Here is a 19,435-nt window from a genome sequence, read left to right on the forward strand (position 1 = left end):
CCCCCCCTCCCCCCCCCCCCAAGAATCCTCTTTTGAACTGCTAGCAAATACTGGCATTACTTAGTCACCAGCTAATTAGTTTTCCTGGGGAAGTAACTGCACTGAAAATCCCTAATATTCTATAACCACCAAGGACCAGCAGCAGTGTCCTCTCCTCTCCCACTATATTTGATCACCGAGTATAGTTCTGTTCTTGTTTTTCAAATTTAGAGTGTAGGACAACTCCAAAAATGCAGTGCAAATAATAATGTATATTTTTCTACTTTCTAATCTTAAAATATATCTAATTTGTCTTTCAGTTTTTCTAACTTTTGATATAAAGATTCATCAAAGAAAGAAGTTCTGGCCATTTGTCTTTTAGACATTTCAATTTTCTTGGTTTTAGTATTGTTTCAACAGACATTCTGAGTTATCAAAATACCTCCTTCCCAACCACTCCTAACAGAGTAATAGGTGCCAGAAGAATGCTAGGGCCAAGGAGCTCTAGTACAGAACTCCTGAAGACCCTCAGAATTTCCTAAGTGGTAAGAGCAATAAAGGAGAAAGGAACACCTTTTGTTATTCATTAGAGGCCCCTTTCAACCACACCTGAGTTTACAGTAATGTAGTGATTTTTGGAAAGCCCCTGAGGGTAGAGGGGCCAACCATGAGTGGACTTTCAAGCCCACCACACACTTCCACCTAAGGGAAGGGAAAAGAAGCTGGACGTTGAGCTAATAACCAAAGGTCAGTGATTTAACCATTTATGCCTATGCAAATAAGGCTCCATAAAAATCCTAACTGAAAGGGTTTAGGGGCGCCTGGGTGGCTCAGTTGGTTAAGTCTGACTTCAGCTCAGGTCATGAACTCGTGGTTCATGAGTTCAAGCCCTGTGTCAGATCCTGTGCTGACAACTCAGAGCCTGGAGCCTGCTTTAGACTCTGTGTCTCCCTCTCTCTCTGCCCCTCCCCCGCTTGCACTGTCTGTCTCTCAAAAAATAAACAGTTAAAAAAAAAAAAAAGAAAGAAAGAAAGCTTCAGAGACCTTCCAGGTTGGTGAACATGGGTAGAGGTGCCAGGAGGGTGGCTTACCTGGAAGTCCATGCCCTTTTCCACATACTTTGCCTTATGTACCTCTTCCACCTGGCGGATCCCTGAGTTGTACTCTTTTATAATAAACCATTAATCTAGCAAGTGAACTATTTTCCTAAATTTTATTAGCCATTCTAGCAAATTATCAAACTGAGGGGGAAGTTACCAGAACTTCCAAAACTGTCCCAGTTGGACAGAAACTGTGGGTAACGTGAGGGTCTACTATTTGCAACTGGCACCTGAGGTTAAGACTGGGAGAACAGTCTTAAAAAACTTAGCCCTTAATCTTTAGGACCTAAAGCTAACTCCAGGTAAACAGTATGAGAATTGAACTGAAGAACGCCCAGCTGGTGTTGAAAACTTAACTAGTGTGGGAAAATCCCCACACATCTGTTGACCAGAGTATTCTCAGGGTACTGTACAGAGGAAACAGAGTTTTCCTTTAGCGCTTTTTTTTTTTCTTTTTCTTTTCATTACTATACTGGATAGTACTCATAACCACTGTTTATGCTTCTCTACTAAAAAAAAAAGATGCAGTTTATTCTCAGAATGTAAGAATAGTTTTTTACTAGCATGTCTATTCATACCATTAATTAATTGTATTAAAAAATGTGTGGGGCGCCTGGGTGGCTCAGTTGGTTAAGCGTCCGACTTCGGCTCAGGTCATGATCTCACGGTCCATGAGTTCGAGCCCCGCGTCAGGCTCTGTGCTGACAGCTCAGAGCCTGGAGCCTGTTTCAGATTCTGTGTCTCCCTCTTTCTCTGACCCTCCCCTGTTCATGCGCTCTCTCTCTCTCTCTCTCTCTCTCTCTCTCTGTCTCAAAAATAAATAAAATGTTAAAAAAATTTATTAAAAAAAAAATGTGAAGAGGCGCGCCTGGGTGGCTCAGTCGGTTAAGTGTCTGACTTCAGCTCAGGTCATGATCTCACAGTCTGTGAGTTCGAGCCCCATGTCAGGCTCTGTGCTGACAGCTCGGAGCCTGAAGCCTGCTTCAGATTCTGTCTCCATCTCTCTCTCTGCCCCTCCCCTGCTCGCACTCTGTCTCTCTCTCTCTCTCAAATATAAAAAATAAAACATTTAAAAAATTAAAAAAAAAAAGGAGTCGATGCTCCTTGGATAACTGGCTACTGCAAGGTAAGTACAAGATGAACCTAGGACATCTCACACTAAAAAAATAAAGTAGTACTCAAAAACTCATGGGAATATATAAAAAGTACATAGGAGCCATCTTGAAGATCTTGCTGGCCAAAAACAGAATAAATTTGAACAAAATAAATAAGGATACTAATAACCTTTTGACTAAAAAAATATATAAATTATTCTAATAATAAACAAATGAGGAAGGAAAGGTTTTCTCTTTCAGAATCTCAACTAACACATGTAGAAGGAATTATAGAATTAGGAAAGTTATTTTGCAACCAACGCTGCAGTAATCAATTCAGGCAAAACTCACTGATGATTGAGCTAAAACTATTTCCCCACATATTATTTATTAATTTTTTAAACATTTTTTTAATGTTTACAGTACTGTTGTACTTTATTTGTGCTTGGGAATTCTTTTTTTTATTCTTTATTTTTTTAATGTTTATTCATTTTTGAGAGACAGAGACAGCATGAGCAGGGAAGAGGCAGAGAGAGGCAGACACAGAATCTGAAGCAGGCTCCAGGCTCTGAGCTGTCAGCATAGAGCCCGACACAGGGCTTGAACTCACAATCTGTGAGATCATGACCTGAGCCGAAGTCGGATGCTCAACTGACTGAGCCACCCAGGCGCCCCCATTACTTATTAATTTAAAAGAGAAAAATGCTAACTTCATGGTGAAGAAGCCTGACAGGTATCACCTACCTAAGTGGTTAATACTGCCAATACTGGGGCAGACTAACATAGAGTGCTTCTTGATGGGCTATACTAGGAAGGCCACAATCCCTTTTATATAGCATTCCTGCCCTAAATTCATAATCTGAATCTAATCATGAGAAACATCTGACAACTCCTAAGGTACACTGTACAAAACATGTAGCCTGACTTTTCAAAAATACAAACATCTGAAAGACAAGGCTGAAGAACCATGCAAATCAAAGAAGACTAAAAGGACAACTAAATGCCGGGGATTAGATTCTGGATTTTTGTTATAAGGAAATTACGAGGACAACTAGGAAACTATCCATTATGGACTACTGTGTTTAGTTTCTTAGGGCTGCTGTAAAAAAATATCTATGTCTATATATCTATATCTATATCTATATCTATATCTATATCTATACATCAAGGGAATAGCAGGGCCATGTTCCCTTTGAAACTCTGGACAGAATCTTTTCTTGCCTCCTCCTAGCTTCTGATTATTGCTGGCAAATCTTGAGGTTCCTTGACTTGTGGCTGGACCATTCCAACCTCTGCTTCTGTTGTCACATAGCATTTTCCTCTTCTTATAAGGACACTGGTCATATTGGATTAGGGCCCATCCTAATTTGGTATGAATTCATTTTAACTTGATTATATCTACAACTACCCTATATCCAGATAAGGTCACATTCACAGGTACTGGGGGTTAGGACTTAAAACTATCTTTTGGGAGAACACAACTCAACCTACAACTGTGTGTTAGATAACTGTTTAATAGTGATGTTAAAGTTTCTGAATTTAATAATTGTACTGTGGTTATATAAGAAAATGTCCCTGTTTTTAGAAAATACACACTTAAGTACGTAAGGGTAAATAAGACATGATCTTTCCAACTAACTTTCAAATAGGGAGTAGGGAGAGTGGGAATACCCACAGGCATATACACAGAGTGGGAATAATAAAATCAAACATAACAAAAGGTTAACAATTGGTAAATCTGGGTGAGGTAGACCTAGATGTTCTTTGTACCGTTCTAGCAACTCTTCTGTAACTTTGAAATTATTTCCCAATAACAGGTGTTTTGAGTTTTTTAATGTTTATTTATTTTTGAGAGAGAGACAGCATGAGCAGGGGAGGGGCTGAGAGAGAGGGAAACAATCTGAAGCAGGCTCCAGGCTCTGAGCTGTCAGCACAGAGGCTGATGCAGGGCTCGAACTCATGGACTGGGAGATCATGACCTGAGCCGAAGTCAGATGCTGAACCAACTGAGCCACCCAGATGCCCCAACAAGGTTTTTTTTTTTTCAAACCACACACAAAATAACATCTACAAGTAAGTTTATCGAAAAGCATTTTGAGTCTATATTACAAAAATAAAACTCCTGGACTATAAAGAACCTCATTAAGTGGAAACCTATAACTTTTTTTTTTTTTTTAAAGTAGGCTCCATGCCCAGCATGGAGCCCAATATGGAGCTCAATACAGGGCTTGAATCCACCACCCTGAGATTAAGACCTAAGATGAAATCAAGAGTAAACACTTAAGCCACCCAGACACCCCAGAATCATATAACTTTTTAGATGGTAAGAGTCATTATTAAAAGATATCCATTCTTCCTAAATAAACCTAAATCATTAACATTATCTAAATCAAAATCACAGTGAAGCTCATAAGGACAAGTATATGCATAAAACTAGCTGAGAAACTTTTGGAATTACTAGTAAATTCCGACCTCATGGTTAACAGCACAGGCTATGGAGTTAGAGAGCTGATTACAGTCCTAGCTTGTATGTGAATAAATGTAATTTCTCACAACCTACATCTTCATCAGTAAAAATACAGATATTAAGAATACTAACTCAGTGTTCACTTTGGCAGCACATATACTAAAATTGGAAAGATACAAAGATTAGCAAAGCCCCCAGATAAGGATGAAATACAAATTTGTGAAGTATTCCATATTTAACAAAAGAAAGAAAATTATTTCATTAAATAAAATGGCTACATGTCAGAATATTTAAGCCAGATTTTCAAAAGAAAAATAGAGTTTTGTGAGAAATGAATTAGTTAAAATATGATAAAATATTTATCACTTTGACTGGAACACAGGCAATACTCAACGAATACTGAACTAGCTGCTGTTCTTGCTGTTGTTATCATGGTCCTCATCATCAAGCTATGTGGTACTAGCATAGGAATAAACAAGCAAATATCTGGAAAAGAAGGAAAGCTCAGAAACAGGCCTTTGAATAAATGAATTTGTGAATGCTCTAAAGGTAGCATTCTGAATCCATGGCAAAAGGATAGATTTAATAAAAAGCACTGGTGAGCTACATCCTGAGGAAAAAAAAAAAAAAAGAGGGAGAGAATTGGATTCTTATCTCACAACATCTATAAATTGCAGAGTTCCAGAGTAAAGAGTTAAAATACTTGCAATCTAGGACAAGACAAAAACCTATAGACAGAATTTTTTAAATGATCATCAGCTGTGGAAAGCATCCTTAAAACACAAAATCCAGAAGTTATAAAAAGGAAGTTATTTTTAATACTTTTTTATTTTTTATTTTTTTTTCAACGTTTTTATTTTTATTTTTGGGACAGAGAGAGACAGAGCATGAACGGGGGAGGGGCAGAGAGAGAGGGAGACACAGAATCGGAAACAGGCTCCAGGCTCTGAGCCATCAGCCCAGAGCCTGACGCGGGGCTCGAACTCACGGACCGCAAGATCGTGACCTGGCTGAAGTCGGATGCTTAACCGACTACGCCACCCAGGTGCCCCTTTAATACTTTTTTAAAGATAAAATGAAAAAATATTAGATGAAAAGACAAGCAAAGATATGGAGAAAGTGTTTGCAACATAGATACAAAGAATATCCATACAATATAAAAATACCTAAAAATCTATAAGAAAAAGACAACCCAATAGCAAAATTGTCAAAGGTTATAAACAAGCAGTTTACCACATGGAAAAATGCACAGTCACTTTCAATTGAAAAAGCAAATTACAATAATTTTAAGGTATCTTCATTCACACACATAACTAACAAAAATAAAACAAGGTTTGCAGATACTGTGAGATAAACAAACATACTTATATATTCCAGTTCAATCTACCTTAACAACAGCAACAACAAATCTGGAAATACATAACAGGAGCTTTGAACCCGTTACTATCCCTGGCTCTGAATATCATCAAAAAGATAAACAGCAATGCCATTTATGCCATTAGAAGACTTAATTACCAAAAAAAAAAAAAAAAGAAAAAAAAAAAAGAAAAGAGAGAGAGAGAGAAAAGAAAAAGAGACTTAATTACAGAAAAGGGAACATAAAACAGACCCAAAAAAAGGCAGTAGAAAAGGAATCACTGACCTTTACTGCTAGAAAGTAAGCTCATCAGGTCCACCCACTCACCCACAGTAAAGTACCACTAATAGATGACCTAGATACATTTATTTACCCAAACTCAAAGATGGTTCAATAATTCAATAAAGCACTTCTTCTTTATAAGCTTACAATTATTTATAAATGGCAACGTTAATAAACTGTTACAGAATTTTAAACAGGCATCAAAAGCAACTTTCAGTGTCTGCGTTTATGAAAATTCACCTTATTTAAGGCATCATTTAGTCAATTTTCTTTTTTTTCTTTTTCAAGATGTCTCCCTCTGTGATTTCTCTATTAACTGGGGCCCCGATAATATCAGAAATGTCTTTCAGAACCTTCAGACAGAATTCTCCTGGACCTAGAAACTTGAAATCAACTGAAGCTAGATGCCCTCTTACCATCTATTATCTACTTTCTTACTCTCTTTTCTAGCTTTGCTAACTTAAGGAGCATCTTCTTGTTACAGAAGTCAGGAGATAAAAAGAAGACATGCTAGATGTTTCCTGTTATCTATTATTTCAACTTTCCTGGACCTGTGGCTTCCCTTTTAACTTCCAGCTTTGAATTTATTTCTAAGAATCATCTATGTTGTCATTAGTTTTCTTTCTACTAGGCATCAATCATTCTAAAAATCCTATTCATCCTCTAACAATATCCTAAGAGGTTCTTGACCCCCTCTTCTACCTGAGTTCTATTATGAGTTCCTCCTTCTGATCTGAGGGGGAGGGGCACAGAAAGGGGGAGAAAGAGTCTCAAGAAAGCTCCGCAAGGTAGCTCCAGTGAGGAGCCTGATGCAGGGCTCAAACTCAGTTCATGACCAGAGCCAAAGTAGGATAGTTAACTGACTGAGCCACCCGGGTGCTCAAGTTCTAGTCATTAAAAACAAACAAACAAACAATTAAGACCCAGTAGAGAGTGGCTATGAGGATGGGGAGTAACAAGGTGAGATGGGGGGGGAGGGAGGGAGGGCTTTAGCTCCATCATCATTCCCACCTGCCACTATCCCCACCAAATTCTCTGATATGGCTAATTACTATCTTTTCTCAATCACTAAAAGGACTCCATAAATGCAGACACAATCCACAATTCTCCTGTGACCCCCACCTGCACCCCAAATCAGAGTGCTTCCCAAGCTTTTCATATAAAAAGCTTAGGGCATTTTTAGACTTTTCATTCCTTTAGGTGGTATACTGTCCATCAGAATCTGAAATCATAGACTCTTACTGGTTGTCAAATATGTTTCCTAAAGTCTAGGGCATACATCTTAAAGTCCAGAATTACTTTCCCTGTTACTTTTTTTTTTTCTTAACGTTTATTTATTTTTGAGACAGAGAGAGACAGAGCATGAATGGGGAAGGGGCAGAGAGAGAGGGAGACACAGAATCGGAAGCAGGCTCCAGGCTCTGAGCCATCAGCCCAGAGCCCGACGCGGGGCTCGAACTCACGGACCGCGAGATCGTGACCTGAGCAAAAGTCAGATGCTTAACCGACTGAGCCACCCAGGCGCCCCTCCCTGTTACTTTTAATATAAACCCAAGACAACATGGTCCCTATACCTCTAAAAATGTTTTCTGTAATTTGCCTATCACTTTTTTCTATTGGTCCTAATTAAGTTCAAATATCTTTATATCTTCCTTTAGCACCTAAAACATGAAATCACATTTTTCCAGATGCTCTGCTTATAAAAAACAAGCTTCTAGAGGTGCTGGGATATTTGACTTTTTCCATCATAACCAGTTTGTATCTGTACTAATATTGTTGCCTTAAATTAAGAAGATACCATCTTGGGGCACCTAGCTGGCTGGCTCAGCCAGCAGACATGCAACTCTTGATCTTGGGGTCATGAGGGTGCTAGGCATAGAGCTAACTTAAAAACAAACAAACAAAAAAGATCATCTTTGTCCACACCTTTCAAATATTCTAACCATGTTTCTATAACCAAATAGTGTATTTCCATACAGACATGTAATCTTTTTAACTAATAGGTTACTTTCTCTCCCCTGCTGTGGCAGAGACAACTACCTTCCACCAAAAATTCCTTTTCCCCTTCTAAGGTTGTCAATAGAAGGTAGCCCTGCCAAGGACTATTTTTCTTAGCTCTACTTACAACCAGATACATGCATATGACTCATTTACATCAACATAATGTAGGAGGAACTGATGTGTGGCAGAGTTTTTAAGAAGAATGGTTGTTAGAGATATAAGATATTAAAAAAAGGAATCCCTTTATTGTATGTATTTTTCTTACTGGTCTTTAACATTTACCACTCACTGCCAAATCATACTTGCTTCTCCATCGGACTCCAGTACAATGTTTATCTGAATTCATCCAGAGCACTGATGCCACTAGCCTAGCTTTAGGCCTGCCACTCCAAGGAGTCCGGAGTAAGAAGCATCTGCGGTTACTGTATGAGTTTCCAGTGAGAAGCTATTTGTTGACATTTCTTTTTCCCATGCCCATGGTAAACAAACATTGTTGGCAGACTGTTACACTGTCATACATTTTAAAACATTTAATAAGTGCCTACTAAGGTTCCAGATGCTTGGGATAACCTCTGTACCAAAACAAAGATTCCTCCCTACCTCCATGGAGCTTATATTCTAGTGGCAGCCACTTACTCCCATCACTTAGTCTTGGCACTACAGTTTAAAGCCTATCTGCCAACACACTTATGCAGACTTAATAACACGGGCAATGACAGAACTGTTGAAGTGATGTGTGAAGGAGTTGTACTGTAGATATTCTATGTGGGATAATAATGCTACAAAATCAAGCCAGCATTCCTATTAGAAAACAATGCTCCAGCTTATTAGAGAGGACAAAGGGTAAATTCTTACATACAACTGAAGAAATAAAAGGAAGCCAAAGAAAAAAGGCTTCTAAGGTGGTTAAGGAAATCTGTCAATAGAATCTGACACTGTGGTAAATGAGTAGCAAACAGAATTTCCATCTGGAGTGTTAGATGAGACTTTTGATCCAGAGGTAAAGAATTCATATAACAATAACATTTCTAGGAACAAGCCAGCATGGAAGAATCCCACTGTTTCCTTCAGAAGGAAGTGAAGCTTTGAATGGTTGTTGAGTCTGTACCAAGGTGTAGAAAACTGCCATCTTATTGACAGGGAAAATTAGAAAGTGTACTCTCTTTCTGCAGAATATGTGAAATGTGATGGAGAACCATTCAGACAATGCAGACCTTCCATCTATTTCTACCAACTCATCTAAGAATAAACGATTTAATTAGTAGAAATAAAAGCAATGTCGCACAATAGAAGTTTGAGCCAGTTTTGAGTCAGAACTCATATTTGAGCATAAACTTAGGGGAGGAGGAGAGACAAGGAAAGAGAAACTCACTATATACACATATACTCCATATACCCCTTATAAACCCAAACTTACAAAAGGAAAGCGTTTGCTACACTTTAGTGTAATACCCATCTTTTGCTGGCTTTGTTCTTTTGATGAATTAAATTTAGATTAAAAAAAAAAAAAAAGAAGCTTCACTGGAAAAACATCCAAACACTGTCTCTTTGTTAATCTGGGTTGAACATCTTGTTATAAAAAGATAAAGAATGCTTTGGGATTAGTGTATCAGTTTTCCATTACAAAGCCAAACCTACAAAAGAAAAGCACTTGCTATAGTTTAGTGTATTAGCCCTTTTTTTCCAGCTCATATAATATCTGACCTTGATTCCTATTATGAAATATGTACCACAAAGCTACTTCAATTGAAAAGTATACATGATTGAAAATTCTCAGCCCCAATATAAATGTACAGTTTAAGGGAGAAGGAAAAAGATAAATTCCCCTTTCCTCCATAATTGCTCTTTATACCTAAGGAAGCTGTCTTATAGGAAACAGGCTTATTGTCAGATAAATTCAGTTCTAGTCACCACTAGTCCTGTGACCTCAGCCAATCACATATAGTTTCTGATCCTCAGTTTCTTCACATGTAATAAATACCCATCTAATCCACAATGTTTGTGTATTTTGAAAAGGCATTTCAAATATTTAACTGTGACAATGCATATGAACTACATATGTAGAATAGCATCTGCCATAATACAGGCTTTCTTCTTCCTTACACATTGCCTATGAGGAGTAAATGGGTGGGAAACAGAAAAAAGGGCAAAAAAGAGGAAATTATAAACTTCCACATTACATCCACTCCTCGTTTTCCCAAGCCCTTTTCTAGTTTCCACATTTTTGTTTCTCATTTCCAATCTTTTGAAACCTTCCCATTCTTCACACTGTCCTATAGGGATAGACTAGGCAGGCTTAGAGTGCCTAGAGCAAGCAGGTGGGAGAAAGTACAGACATTCCTGTACTCAAATTCAGCTTAAGAGCAAGGCTTCACTGGAAGGGTCTTGGCATCCCAATTCGAAACTCGTAACAGTGATTTTTAAATGGTGAAGGGCTGGGAAGGTGTGGAGGGAGGGTAACTCACAAGACAATGAGTTCATTCCCTGTATAATCAGAACATTCAGTAAGCCAAGTATTTCATATGTTCAAAGAGCTCAGATTTAAGAAAACAAACAAAACCTGAAAATCAATCAGAATACATTTACCAATGAAACACTATTATATCTGTTAAATGTTTATACACTCTTAATGGTCTGCCTAGAAATCTAACCAAAAAGGCTAACCTTCCAAGAAAGAATGTTTCCTGAGAAAAGATTTTGATTTTCAAAGACCTAACTGACAAACTTTGGGAACAATCTACTTATAATTTTGGTGGCTTCCCTCCCCCTTTTTATAAGATCTTTGTTGCAAACCTTAAAAAGCTAACCATTTCCTAACACCCATGCTTATTTTATTCTAACTAGTAACTAAACGTGTTAAAGGAAAACATCCAGAACAATTACTCTATGTTTTTGTCAATTAAAAAAAAATAAATGTTTTAATGTTAGTGGTCATGATCATAGTGATCATAGTCATGATTATCTGTTAACTGACATCACATCTATGTGCTTCAATGAATAAAAGTTCTTATCTTTCTAATTTTACTACAAAATAAGTCGGAAGTGTTGCTTAAAGGACTTATTTTCAAACCTGACTTCTTACAGTAAAACTTCTATATAAATGTTGTGGAACCTGCATCTGTCACACATATCTGTAATAAACTGTCTACAAAATCAAGTCTTCTGGCCTAGAGAATTAAATCAGTTTACTTGAAGCTAAAAGTATCCATTACATATGGATCCATTAAAGTTTCAGATGTATCACACACTAATATTATCAAAAACCAGAGAAGTGTTAAACTAGATTATCACATTAAAAAGAACTACCAATCTACAAAATTTACAACAGTCTCATAATCATAGCCAGTCCCATCCAACTGTGAATTCCTAAAAGGCAGTAGTCACACTGCAATCATTTCTATACCACCAAAACCAGCACAGTATTTGTTATACCACAGGTTTAATAAATGGACACTTGATGAGACAATACTACATTTCCTAGAGAAAAGTCCAGTGCCAAGTCTATGGGTCAGTTTTTTTTACTATAACCTTTATTTACCTGCTATCTAATTTTATTTCAAATTCTAGATTCTGAAACATTTCCTTAAAATGTTATCAATAGGAAAACTTCAACTGTAACAGAGCCACACATTTATATAAGGCTGAAAGAATATTAGAAACCATCTGGCCACTGTCTCTTATTTCAGATGGTGAAACTGAGGTGCAAGGAATTTACTGAACTGACCAAGGTCAAATAGCTCTTTATTATCAAAAGTGGCATTAAAATCCAAATGGCCTTCTACCTTTTAGTCCTTTCCTTACTACACCATGTTGCCTTCTTTGCTCCTTTTCATATACCTGACAGTTATTATTTATTTTCATGTTTATTTATTTATTTATTGAGAGAAACAGAGAATATGCATGCGCAAGCAGGGGAGAAGCAGAGATGGAGAGAGAATCTCAAGCAGGCTATACATGGTCAGCACAGGGCCTGATGTGGGGCTCAAGCTCACAAACTGTGAGATCATGGCCTGAGCCGAAATCAAGAGTTGGACACTTATCCAACTGAACCACACAGGAGCCCTGTGACAGTTTTTATTTTTAAAATGCCCTTATCTGTAAAATACTAATTGCCTGAGAACAAATGTAAGAAATAAATAAACTTGGCACAGGACAACTGTAAGTATTAAATTATGTAGCAAAAGACACCAACTTTCTCCACTCCCATTTCTACTTAATGCTAAGAAACTGTAAACTATATTAAAAAATCAGATGGGGCGCCTGGGTGGCGCAGTCGGTTAAGCGTCCGACTTTAGCCAGGTCACGATCTCGCGGTCCGTGAGTTCGAGCCCCGCGTCAGGCTCTGGGCTGATGGCTCGGAGCCTGCAGCCTGTTTCCGATTCTGTGTCTCCCTCTCTCTCTGCCCCTCCCCCGTTCATGCTCTGTCTATCTCTGTCCCCAAAATAAATAAAAAACGTTGAAAAAAAAATTAAAAAAAAAAAAATCAGAGAAGTGACTAGCCTCTATCATTAAAGAAAATCTAGAGTTTAATACTGGTTGGAACATAGACTGAAACCACAACAATCTTTAAGTGTTAGTGGTCAGTCCTTTCCTCTCAGTACTTCCTGTCTTCACCCATACCCCCAATAGCAGCAGACAAATCCTATAAACTGCATTCTTTCACATGCATTACATCAAGAAAATCAGGAGATTTTTTCTTTTTGTCCTTGGAAGATATGTACATAAATGATTATAATATTGTCTCTAGTAACATGATACGACGTCAAATGCATTTTAGAAAAATCTAGGTTTTTCTTTTCTTTTTGGTGGATAGCTTGGGCTTTCTATACTCATTAATACAGTAAAAAACATTTCTTTAAAATAAACCATATTAAAGACTCGCTTAACTTCAACTACAGAGAGTCTCCAGTTTATCAGAAATATCAAATTGACCTTTAAATTCACCTTTCAAAGTATTTATAAACTGTGTTATAAAATCATTTTCTAAAACAAAACTTTGAGTGAAAAAATGTAAAGCATTTGTTTTAATATTAGCATATGAAAAAACACTAAGTTTTATAAAATTTTAGTAGAGGTAGGTCTTAAAAATGTGTGTAAAGTCATAAATATACACAGAACCACATTTCTGCATACAATTCAAAATTTATTAAGCATTTATCCTACTAGAAACTGTTCTCAAAGATTCATATAAACCAGTTCCTTGCCATTGTGAGCATGAGGTCAAATATATCATAGTCATGGAAAGAAGTAATTATAATGTAAGGAGAATGTGCTTTCATATTGGAGTTTTGTGGGAGCACAAAGACAGGAGCCAATACACTAGTGTTTTGCTAAGTACATGCCACAACGACAATGTGTACTTGTTCACTTTCAAGAGTACAGTCTTCGGTTAACTCTTCCTTCCTTGGGGTGATACAATTTTGAGTGCTGATTCTCCCAATGCTCCCTATTACCCATCCCAAATTAGCTAACCCCCAACCACCAAGTTCCAAAGCCAGAATTAGAATTAGCAAAAGAAATTGTCTCTGTAATTTTTCTGACAGTCATGGTAAAAGAAAGGACAAGATGCTGCTGCTCTCTGCTTAGCATGTTTATAAAATGAGCAACATTTCAGAAGCAGCAAAATTTGCCTATAGCATCTTCCAGTCTGGGGCTTGCCATATATAGCTGATAACATATCTGCGTTTGTTAATGTCCATCTTTTTATACCCCAAGAATAAGGAAAGAACAACAGAATAAAGAAGCTAGGGTCTTGCAAAATTCAGCCGGACACAGGGGATACACCATGTGCAACTAGTTGTAGAAATAATCCTTCTTGAAGGTCTTCCACTTCCTGGGAGAAAGCAGGATGTCCAAAGAACGTGCATAGAAACTCTCCTGCCAACACCCAAACAGTAATAGCAGCAGCACTTCTAACTGACACGGTTTAAAGTAGCATGGAGTATATGTTACAAACTCCAGGGAACCTGCAGTCACATATATACACTCAAACAAGGGGAACTGAGGAGCACTGCTATCCTGGGCACTAAGGCTTGTAATTCAGTCCATCAGTATTATCCTGTACTTTGAAATTACAGGATTCTCTCTTTCCTGGAGCGAGCTTCAAGATTTTAAAGAGTAACATCAGGTGAACTCAATCCAGACCAGGATATGTTGCCATCAAGTCTGCTAGTTCCAAGACAACAGTAGTGCTGCCGCAGCCAACGATTCCTTGGCAAAGAGACACGTTAAAATGATACTGGCAGCAGCACCGGCTCTTCTTTTTCACCCTCTGCTGTTACTATAGCTCCTTTTGCTAAATCTGCCTCTGAGTTTAGACAGGAGCTGGATGGTTCATAATCACCCAGCAGCTGCAGCTGAGCAATACTCAGCCTAATTGTGGCGCTGGAGCAGCTGAGAGGAAGAAAAGCGGTAATACATACCCTACGATAGCCACACACAAACTGCTGTACACACTACCAATAAGCTACCAAGATACTTTAAAAGGAGCAGGTTATTTCCTTTAAAGAAAAGCTGTTGTACTTCCCTGAAGAACTCTGGATTTGTATTAGAGATATGTTTAAATGTGTGTGAACTGAAGGTGACCTAAGCCATGTAGAGCTCTGAACAATGGAAGATCTTAACTAAAACTTCCTGTAAATATTCATATAACAAAGCCAGTGCCACAAACATCACCTTACAGCATGACTGCAAGTTCCTGTGATATATGAAACTGATGCAGATGTGATCTCTTCTTTAATTCTACATTATAACAATGCAAACCACAAAGCAACAAAATCAACAACTAAAACAGCAAGCCATTACATAAAGCAAGTAGCATAATATAATCATTCTGAGCATTTCTGAAACTCCAACACCATACTGTCACTTGTTTTCTTGCAAAACATACTCTACTGAAAAAAAAAGGAAAAAAACCATACTCTTCTGTTAGGTGCCATATGGCACATCTTCATAAAGCTTAAGTAAACGAAAACTTAGTTTATGCTGAGAATTTCATGACATCCTTAAGAATATCAAAACTAAGGGATAAATTGCTGATCTAAGGAATTACTATTAGAGAAAACAGAAAATGATTAAAAGTCAAGACATTACTTTGATGTGACAGTTTTGTCATTTAAAAAACTTTACGACAAATAAGTTACATTATATATTTGATAACAATAGTATCCATTAGTTTGATAAACATTTGAGTACCTACTGTTTACCACGTATATAAGCTAAAGAGGATTTAAAATCAGTAAAATCTGGTTTCTTCCCTCAAAATATTAACATAATTAATAGTTATTTATGTCAAGTAGTTACATACACTAGGTGGAATATGACAATTATGATTTAATAAGCTAATCTTGTTTGCAAAGGGCAGCCCAGGAGATGTTCTAAAGTCAGCCACTAAATGTTAAGTTCTTTACCCAAGCACCTTGTATAGTACATAACACAGAGGCTTCTTTAAAAAAAAAAAAAAAAATTATGTAAACTAAAACAGATACAGAAAAGCACAGAAGAAATGTATGGCTTGGTAAATAACTAAGTGAACACCCTTGCAACCACCACAAGGTTAAAACTTTGTCACCACTTCAGAAGCTGGGTCCCAATCACAACATTCTCTCTCCTCTCTTTACGTTTATAGAAATCATTTCCTTGCAGGGTTTTGTTTTTTTTTTTTAAATATAGTTTTATTTCCCAAGTTTGCATTCCCAGACAGCAAAGCTTAGTATAACTGCTTTCAAATTTTTTGGTAGTAGGCTTTTTTTAAATTGAAGTATAATTGATATATAGTATCCTTACTAGTTTCAATTGTACATAATAGTGATTTGATATTTTTATACATTATGAAACAATCCCCCCTCCATAAGTTGTTACCATTTGTCATCACACAAAATTATTACAATATTACTGACGATATTCTCTATGCTGCACCTTACATTCCCATGACTTATTTTGTAACTGGAAGTTTGTATCTCTTTTTAATATAATGCTAATAGGAACTAATAAATGATGCCTACAGTGAACATTAAATTGAGAGTTAAATATGTTTATAAAGTAAAATTACTCACATTAACAAATTATTTACTGCCTAAAAGGATGCAAATGTGGACTTTGTATAAACAAATCGTACACCACGGGTCGGTAATATTTCAGTTATACTGGACCACTGCTATCCTTTTAGAATATTTGTTCTTTTAGCATTACATATCATGAAGGACATTTACTTGCGTGGATGTTGATTTTCAGCTTGAGAATTTCCTGAATTAAAAAAAAAAAAAAAACAACCTGAAGCCATGTATTAATATTATACCTCAGCCGTAAAACAAATTCCACCTATCCCAGGAAGACAGGTCAAAGCCGTAATTTCACTTTCGGTTGAAAAGAAAGGAGTCAGTTTTGTGGTTTATGAAGTCAGCAAAAACATACTGCAAAATTAAAGCTATTATAGTAGCTTAACATGATGGTAGTTACAGCAGAGTACACATTTTAAGAGTCCTTTTATCTTTTATTCTGAAAACATGGATCTGAACTGTCTTATATTCAGATCCAGATCAAAAGTAATTGTTTTGTTTTTCAAATTCAGGACCCTATGAATTGTCAAGCAGCATTCACAATCTCCACAGAGGTTTATGTAATGTCCAAAATTTAAAATAACTAACCTTAAGTCAACTACCACAGGGGTCTCACATATTAGTAAAACAAAACATATGATGGCTTAGTGAAATACGACTTTCTTACAGAATATATGAAAATCCTATATGGATACACAAAAGGTCCTCATTCTATTACAAGATGCTCCTTCATTAACTGCCCATTCAAAATGTTTTTTGTCCACTGTGTGCCACTGCCCTAGTTAAGATAGATTTACCAGGTGCTATGCCAGTAAGTGCCTACAGTCACATGTACACATTTAGTAATATTTTCCTTACGTGTAATTTAACTTTAGAATTTTTACAGGATGGTTTAGATATATACAGAATTATCGAGATATTTTTAGCACTGTAATCCTACAAGTTACAAGGACACACATATACTACAATCATATGCATGTACATGTGAAGCCATGTATGTGAAAGCACACCATGAAACACACCAATGCATGAACATAAAGTTGTGATTGCATTAGACTTCTCATCTTTATTTTAATAATTTACAAACTGTTAGACCTTGTGTTATGCCATGCCTATTAATTACGCAGAAAATAAATGAACCAAATCGGAACTACGTTGTGTCCCACTCACTACAACACAAAAATCAAAGCAGTCCCTCCAGAGGACTCGATTTTCTACTCTCCACAAAACACAAATTAAAGCAATCCCTACATCGGACTTGATTTTCCACTCACTGCAAAACAAAAATTAAAGAAGTCCCTACATCGGAGTTGGTTTTCGAAGAGCTTCTTAAAACAACGCTGCCCCATGCCCAATGAAGCAAAAGCTGGAAGCAATTACCAGGAAAAACACACTTTAAACAAAATTTTCTGTAGCATGTGGACAGAGAACCGAACCAAATGGGAGACGGAGGGCCACAATACTGTAAAAGTGGATGCTGAATGGCATACTTCCCAACCCCCAACCCAAAACAAAGGAAAACTTTAACATGTTGCGGTTTTCAATCAAACCAAGTAGAGCGAGAGGCTCACCCACTCGCCCCCCCCCCCCCACGTCCGCTCCCCCGGCACAGTTGCCACCCGGCGTCAGCCACTTGTAGACCCTCAAGCTCTGGGACCGAAAGGGGCCGCTGCCCTCCTCTTCCCTCACTCCGGCAGGGAGAGCCAAAATTAACCTAGCCCCCAGGCAGGAGTGGGAGGTTCCCTACTGCCTCAAGGACCTTAAGTCGGACTTGGGCGGGACCGGGAAGGACTGGACGGGGCGGAGACCGAGTCAGGGGGCAGGCAGGTAGCGCCGGGAAGGGGACACGCCCGCCGGGTGAGCCGGGGGAGGGGAGAAGTTTCTCCTCAACTTCCCAACTCGGAGCCTGCGGGGGCGGGGAGCGCGGGCGCCTTCGGGCGCTGGCGGGCGCCGGGGCCTAGCGCTGCCCGGGCCGGGGTCGGCCGCCTCCGCCCGCGGGGCCCCGCCGGGTCCTTACCTGCCGTCCAGCCGCGCTCGCATGAGTCGCTGCTGCCGCAGCTCGGGGTGGCGGGGAGGGGGCGGCAGGCGGAGGCGAGGCCCGCGGGGCCCTCTCCCTCCTCCACCTCCGCGTCCCGGGAGCCCCGCTGCAGCGACGACGGCACAGCCGCCCCGCACTCGTTACTTCAGGAGGAGGGAATTCCCGGGCTCCCCCACCCCTCGGCCTCGCTCTCCACCTCCACTCAGCTCGGCGCCCGCCCTCGCTCCCGGCTCCGCCCCTCCTCGGCGGGGGCGGAGCCGGGGGCGAGGGCGTGGGGGCTGCGGCTACCTGCGCGCGCGGCCGTCCTGCTCACCGGATCTCGCGCCGCGCCCGCCCGAGTTGGAGCGCCCCCCCGCCTTCCGGCGCCGCGGCGCGCTCCGCGGGATGCGGGGCCGTCCCTCCGCAGTCCCCGTCGGCTGCTAGACCAAGTCACTCCTCCGGACCCAACATGGCGGCGGGGTCCGGGGCGGATTCCCGAGGAGGCACAGGCTGAGGGGGCGTGAGGAGGAGGCGCTTCTTGCACGCGAAGAGCGGACCCACAGCGCCCCCTCCCCTTCCGCGGACCCTTCGGCCGCGCACTCCCCTGCCCCGGGAGCTGGAGTGAGGGGCACAGCTTCCGCCTCCTCAGCCCTTCTCGGTTCCCTTCGCCCCGTTCTAGTCCTGCCGAGGGCTTTGGGGCTGTGTTTGTTTTTGTGGGGAGGGCAGGGTTGAGTTATTGTGGTTGACTGTTTGCTTTTTAGTACTGTGCTTCCGCACTCTTTTGTCACTGATAGTAAAATCTCAGCCCATCCGCGTGAGCCGTAGTGGGGGGGGGAGGGGGCGTTTCTAACGCTCTCATCACCCTCCTCTTGATCGCCGTCCAAAAACGCTCGCGTCTGGCCTCCTTCCGAGCCAGGGATCCTGTCCCAACCCCTGGAGCTTCCTGTTGACTGTTGGTCGAACCAGCCTTGCCGGGAGGGGGAACCGAAGCCGAGCTCTTTTGGCGATTCTCCCAGGAATGGTGACCTTGGCTTATCTAGGGGCAACGTATTTTTATATGATCCCGGCAACTTCCCAGTGA

At 39.6% G+C, this 19,435-nt stretch overlaps 1 protein-coding gene and 1 non-coding gene across 4 annotated transcripts in view; one reads left to right on the plus strand and one right to left on the minus strand.

Annotated features, from left to right (window-relative positions):
• Window positions 1-18,812, minus strand: part of YES1 (YES proto-oncogene 1, Src family tyrosine kinase) — a 71,630-nt gene extending 52,818 nt beyond the window's left edge. The window contains exon 1 of one of the 3 annotated variants that reach the window (XM_040479274.1): window positions 18,689-18,812. The gene's annotated coding sequence lies outside the window, so the exon portion shown is untranslated. Of the gene's footprint in view, window positions 1-16,334; window positions 16,458-18,354; window positions 18,569-18,688 lie in introns of those variants that run through there. The other 2 variants (XM_040479273.1, XM_040479275.1) reach the window with 2 other exon arrangements.
• Window positions 4,776-4,879, plus strand: LOC121033273 (U6 spliceosomal RNA). The gene has a single exon (XR_005791798.1). It is a non-coding gene; the product is annotated as a U6 spliceosomal RNA (small nuclear RNA).
• Window positions 18,813-19,435: the final 623 nt, after the last annotated feature.

The sequence above is a fragment of the Herpailurus yagouaroundi genome, unplaced genomic scaffold (assembly GCF_014898765.1).
Source record: "Herpailurus yagouaroundi ecotype Mexico unplaced genomic scaffold, PumYag 142, whole genome shotgun sequence".
Taxonomy (NCBI): domain Eukaryota; kingdom Metazoa; phylum Chordata; class Mammalia; order Carnivora; family Felidae; genus Herpailurus; species Herpailurus yagouaroundi.